Here is a 6244-nt window from a genome sequence, read left to right as displayed (position 1 = left end):
GAAGTCTCCAAAGTAACCAACAGTGGATTAATAAAATCTGGGAGACTATGAGTATGTATAAACTTACTCATCAAGTGCAGCAAGCAAGGAATCCTAACCTGAAGAACGGTATTATGGCACCATGGTTTCCATTCATTTCCTATGCTAAGACACTTCAAATTTTTGTTAAAGTTCCAGCAAAGTACTGTTGCCTATATTTTTTTCTGATTAATATGCACAAAATGTCATACACTTGCACAAACTCCTGTTGTTGTTGTTGTTATCCCACCTTTTTGCCAATACTGGGATTCAAAGCTGCTTTACAGCATTAAAACTTGTACATTTAAAACCTAGAAATAGAAATATACAAAAGTTAAAAATATAATTAAATCATCAATAATATTAAAATTGTATAAAATATCAAAATGTTAAAAGGCAACAAGAAATATAACCATAGTATCCATCTGTCATATTCTCACAGGTCCAGACTACCTATCCCCAAAGGCCTGCCGGAACAAAAAAGTTTTTACATGCCTGCGAAAGCATATCAAGGAGGGTGCACTCTCACCTCCCTAGGAAGGGAGTTCCAGAGCCTTGGGGCAGCCACTGAGAAGGCCCTCTCCCGCGTTCCCACCAGACGTGCCTGTGATGGTGGCGGGACCATGAGAAGGGCCTCCCCTGAAGTTCTCAGGGCACAAGTAGGCTCACAGGGGAGAATACGGTCTTTCAGATAACCGGGACCCAAGCCGTATAGGGCTTTATAGGACCTGACCAGCAATTTGAATTGTGCCTGGAAACAGACTGTGAGCCAGTGAAGCTGTTTTATCAGGGGAGTGGTATGCTCCCTGTAGCTAGGGATGGGGGAGAATTTCTCCCCGAAACTTCGGGGGGCCGAGTGCCAACGTATTCGGCCCCCCGAAGTAGTTTCGGGGAGAAATTCTCCGCACCCCCCCCCCCGGGATGGGACTTACCTTTCCCGAATGTCCCTCCCGGCAGCGGGTCCCGGCGGCGGTTCGGCAGGTCTTCGACAGGGGCAGAGGCGGCAGCCGGTCTTTCAACCGGCTGCCGCCGCCATTCCAATAAAAGTAAAAAAAAAAAAACGCCCCCGTGATAGGCTACATGACGATTAACGTAGCCTATCACGGCTAGATTTGCAAAGTCAGCCATGATAGGCTACGTTAATCGTCACGTAGCCTATCACGGGTGACTTAAAAAAAAAAAACGCGTACGGCTAATGGCGGCCCCCACAGGGAGCCGCCATTCGCGTTCCTTATTTGGTCGCTGTAGTCTACGTAAAGATTACGTAGCCTACGGCGAAAATAAGGGCAACGCTATTTGCGTTGCCCTTATTTTCGCCGTAGTCTACGTAAAGATTTACGTACGTGTTTTTTTTTTCAAAGTCACCCGTGATAGGCTACGTGACGATTAACGTAGCCTATCACGGCTGACTTTGCAAATCTAGCCGTGATAGGCTACGTTAATCGTCACGTAGCCTATCACAGGGGCGTTTTTTTCCGATTTCGATTTCGTCTGTCTAGCTGTGGCAAGGTGGAGTGGGGGAGGAGGCTGCCGGATGACACATAGGATGTGTCATACCGGCATTTCCGCCCTCCCCACCCCAGAACCCCCCCCCCCGGAACGTCCAGTTTCGGCTGGTCCACGCTCCTCTTGCGAGCACGGAGCTCGGGACCTCTCCACGCTGCCTGTGAGGCCGCGCGGAAGACTGGGAAGGTTGGTTTTCCAGGGAACCGACCTTGGAACACGGGCTCTGAGATCAGTTCCCGAAAAAACAGATATCCTACTGCTGTCTAGCCGCTGACTACCGGCCATAGGATTGCTCCCTCCACTACTTAAGTAAGCTGTTTATGTATTTCCTGCCTTTTTTTGGTGCTATAGTTGATGCTGTTTTATTGTATTGGGATTGCTTTCTGTGAAACAGGTATTTTGTTGTGCTTTTAGGGGCAAATGTGAGATTTGGCACTTGGGGCTGAACTGCACCTCTGCCTTGGACTCAGTTTCTGGGCCGAGTGACTTGTCTCGGAGTATCATCAGTTTGCTTTCTGTGAAATGGGTATAGAAGAAAATGGTGCGTTCCAAAGGGTGGTTTTGTGTTTTGGAGCTCAGGCTTGGGCCCCATTTTCTTTCTTTCTCCTGATTCTCCAGCTGAAGGAAGTGAAGTGCAACAGGATGCAAGGCCAAAATGAAATATCAGATAACAGTGAACAGTATCAATGGCCATGCTGGCTGGGGATGATGGGAGTTGGGCTCCAGTGGGGGTTGTAGTCCAATGAGAGTTGTAGCCCATGGCCATGCTGGCCGGGAATGCTGAGGGTTGTGTTCCAATGCTCCAAGGGCCAATGAGAGTTGAACTCAGGTTGGACTGTGAGGTCCATCTTTCCTTCATTTTATTTTCAGTCTTGCCAGATCAGTTAGGAAGAGAGGGAGTGCCCATGAATGAGCTTCATGCCTAAGTATGGGCTTGAATGTGAGTCTCCCCAATCTTAGTCTGCCGCTCTAACCACCACACCACACTGGAGGCCAAGAAACGCCCACCATCTTCTCCACTTCATTTCTCCCAGCCTGCTACACTCTCTTCTCCTCCTGTCTCATTCTGGTGGGAGGAGAAAGAGAAACAAGTTCGTGACAGAGGGGCCAGCCAGCTTCCCCTCGCCTAGGGGCTGGCTTTGCATTAGCAGCCGCCAGTTGCCAACCCCACTTTGTCTGAACTCTGCCTTGCCTGCAGCTCCTCTGCACTGGATTCTCCCCTGCTCCACCCCCACAAGGGAGTACAGCAGAGCAGCTCCCACCAAATCAAGATGCTTTAGGCATCTCCTGCGGAAGAATGGGACCCCAGCCCACACAGGGTAAGAGAGCCTGCTGGTTAAAAATAAATAAAATAAACTTACAAATAAAAATACATTTGGCACCCCACCCCGCCGCTTTGCACGTTGAGCACAAAACAAGTGTTTTGTTTCCTCTTTGCAAGGCTGGCCAAGCCTCGTTTGTTTATTATTATTATTTTTACCAGACTAATGACTTTTTACACTCCAGGTAAAGTTGCAACAAGGCACGACCTCCTCTCCCCGAGAGCTTGTTCTGACAAATATTTCGCCACGATTACTGGAGCAGAAAGAAACAAGCTCCATGCTGCTGGCTGGAGGCACTGAGAAGATGCAAGTGCTGGTGGTGGGGAAAGGATGGCCCAGATATGGTGGCTAGTGGGGGTGACACGTTGGCCTAGTAGCTAGCAGGTCACTGACTTGCTCACTCTGTTCACCACACCACCACTGTGCCTGTGATTTCAGATTTCTTCCCCATACAAGAAGCAATTTTATCCATGAGTGCCTTTTGCATAATCCCCCTCTTCCTTTGGAGCAGGGATAGGGACTTGGGGGAGATCTCCACGACAAACAGGAGGAAAAGTGAATAGAGGATTACATGGATTTTTCAGGGAATCGGCTTTGGTCTGCTCAGGGCTCCACGAACGAGTGCACCGTACCATTCTACGTCGCTTCACAGTAGCATACTTCCAGGTGGGTTGGTGGGTTGGCGTGAATGTCATCAGACCAGCAGGGGCTGATCAACTAATGCGAGCAGCTTCTTCCCACCTTGCAATGTGAGAGGCTTCCCCCACCATCCTTCCTTACAGCTAAGCAAACTTTAGAGGAACACAGCTGCAGCCTTCTCCCCTCCCCTGAAACTCGCGATGCTGCAAAGGAGTGAACCTGCAAATTAATTACTTCTGAGAAGGAAGGAAGCAGACATCAAAGACATGCAGCTTTGACATAGCTTTAAGGCTCCTAAATGCATTATTTTGATTCATGGGAATCTCAGTAACTTCGGGAGTGCACATTTTGGAACAAGCCTCATTGACGACAATGGGAGTTACTTCTGAGTAGACACACCTATGTTTGCTGAGAAAGACAGGGACAGGAAACACCCCTTGACCTGGGTCACAGTGAAAGGCATACCCCTGGCAGGCCTAGCATACCTGAGGTAAATGCAGGGTTCGGGACACAAAACAACTGTAACGCAGAGAACTTCACTTACGGAAAAGAGATGGACTTTAAGCAGTGTTAGGAAATCCCGTTTTTGTGCGAAAAGCTCCAGAGTGTCTACGGGATGGCAACCCACAGGTGCCCCACATGACCTCCAAATGCAGCCAGCTAGCAGCAAATCACCTGTGGAGATACCCCCTTGGTTTGGGCCCAAGTGCCCCCCCGCCCAGTAGCCATACCTGAGTGGTTTTTCAGAGCAGGATGAGTGGTATTGGTCATGCACCTCCTTCTATTTTGCCCTCTTGATTCCAGAAGTGGATCACTATGGTCCACCCGTTCCAATTTATTGCCCCTCCCCCCAGTTTTCTCCGCTGTGCCTCTATTTTGGCTGAGTTGCGAGGTTGTTAAAAATCAGTGGAGGCTGGTGGCTCTGATGTCAGTGGGGCTGTGAATCTGCTCAGGGTTTCAGTCAGAAGCAGTCAGAACTCCAAAGGAGCTATCCAAGGTGCTGAAACTATTTTGGTGAACAAGAAGAGGTACAATGAACAAAATATAATATTAAACCAAGGTTGATCAACCATGAAGGCTTACTGGAAAAGAACTGTTTTCAGGAGGCACTGAAAACAATGCACTGTTAGTTCCTGCCTGATCTCCAGAGGCAGGGAGTTCCATAGGAAGGGAGCCACCACACTGAAGGCTCTTCTCCGGGTGGACTCCAGTCAGGCCATGCATTATTATTCTCTCTTGCTGCCCATTCTTCCTCAAACTCTCTCCCAGGACACCTAATACAGTGTCACCTCTCTCTTTCCTCAGCAAAAGAAAAAAGAAAAAGTATCTCTTATGAACCCGCCCACCCCAAATGAAGCCTCTCAACCTACATGTTGGCTGTGCCACTTCAGACTCAAGCTAGCTAGGTCGAATATCTCCCACCTGGGTTGTGAGACAATTTGTCACCCATGAAAATGGGGCGGGGGGGTTGAAGAGGGTGGGAAATTGATAAATTTCAGGGGGACAGGAGAAATAGAATAACTTTTGGGTGGGGCAGGCTTACTGTAAAGTTGAGGTGGCCATGGGGAACGCCCTCTTATTGTTGGTTTTAACAAGAGGAAAGCTTTGCCGCTGGTTCAAGGGGTGGTCGGCTTAGCTGCCCTCAGCACTTCACCTGCATCCCCCTTGAAATTGGGTACCACTGAATGCCCTGTTGGAATGATTCTAGGTCATCATTCTGATGGTGTGGTGGAGCCAGTGTGGTGTAGTGGTTAAAGTGTTGGACTGGGACTTGAATGCTATGTAGAAAGCCTTGCACCACATTCTTTATGCAACATTCCCTTAATGCAGCTTGTAAAGGCTGAGGCCTACAGAGGCAAAGGGAAAAAAGGGTCAGGCTTCAAAGCCTAGAGTTTTCTTTTGGGAGGGGGTAACCCTGAGAAGAGTACTTTCATTTCTCCGGTTCAGTTTCTGTTTCAGTTCCCTAGTTAAATGTCATTTCTTCAGGGTTGAAACAGTACTTTTGATTTTGAATATATAAAGAGAGTGAGAGAGCCAGCAAGATTCAGCGTCAGAGAGACCAGACCACAAAGAGAAAGCAGGGAGGAGCAGCCTAGAGGAGTATAAGGATGGCTAGGGTAAAGGAATTTGCATTTTGCAACTTGTATTTTTTTTTAAGCCCTTTTGTATCACTCAGCTCTATTGTGTAAATACCTATAGTTGTGATTGCTTGCTTTAAGTTTACCAGTAAACTGTGGTGGATAAACCCCAAGTGTCTGGTGTCTGAATCACCTGATGTCTATAGCCTAAACCCCATGTTATTGTGAAGGGGAAGTTTAAAAGAAGGAAGGTGGGACTCTTACGGAGGCAAGAGATCCTTAAGGGGTTGCTCAGGGGATCCAGGCCATAAGGGGAGCCATGACACAGCTCCTGGAATGCTTCCATAGATAACTGCCCCAAGGCTAGACTGTAGTTGTGGCAAAGGAGCCGGAAATGTAGCACGCAGGGACCTCTTTTGTCCAAGTGACAGATGAGAAGAGGCTGGCTTGATGAGGCAAGTAAAGGCAAGGCAAAGGTGAAGTGCAGAAATAAAAAGAAGAGGGTTCTGTGAATAATTCATTTCACTCTAATAATCTGAACTTGAAGCAACTCAAAGAAGAGCAGGATTGAAAGGATTCTGGCTATCAGTGAAGAGAAGCTGCAGAAGCTGACTGCGTTGTTGTAATTAAGAGATAACTATTTTGGTGCCAGCCGTATCTTCAGGGAAGAGTCACGATGGA

This window comes from Heloderma suspectum, chromosome 4 (assembly GCF_057233095.1).
Source record: "Heloderma suspectum isolate Gila_16-S chromosome 4, 16-S_ref, whole genome shotgun sequence".
Classification (NCBI taxonomy): Eukaryota; Metazoa; Chordata; class Lepidosauria; order Squamata; family Helodermatidae; genus Heloderma; species Heloderma suspectum.
The sequence above is the reverse complement of the archived record's forward strand: the minus strand, read 5'-3'. Positions refer to the sequence as shown.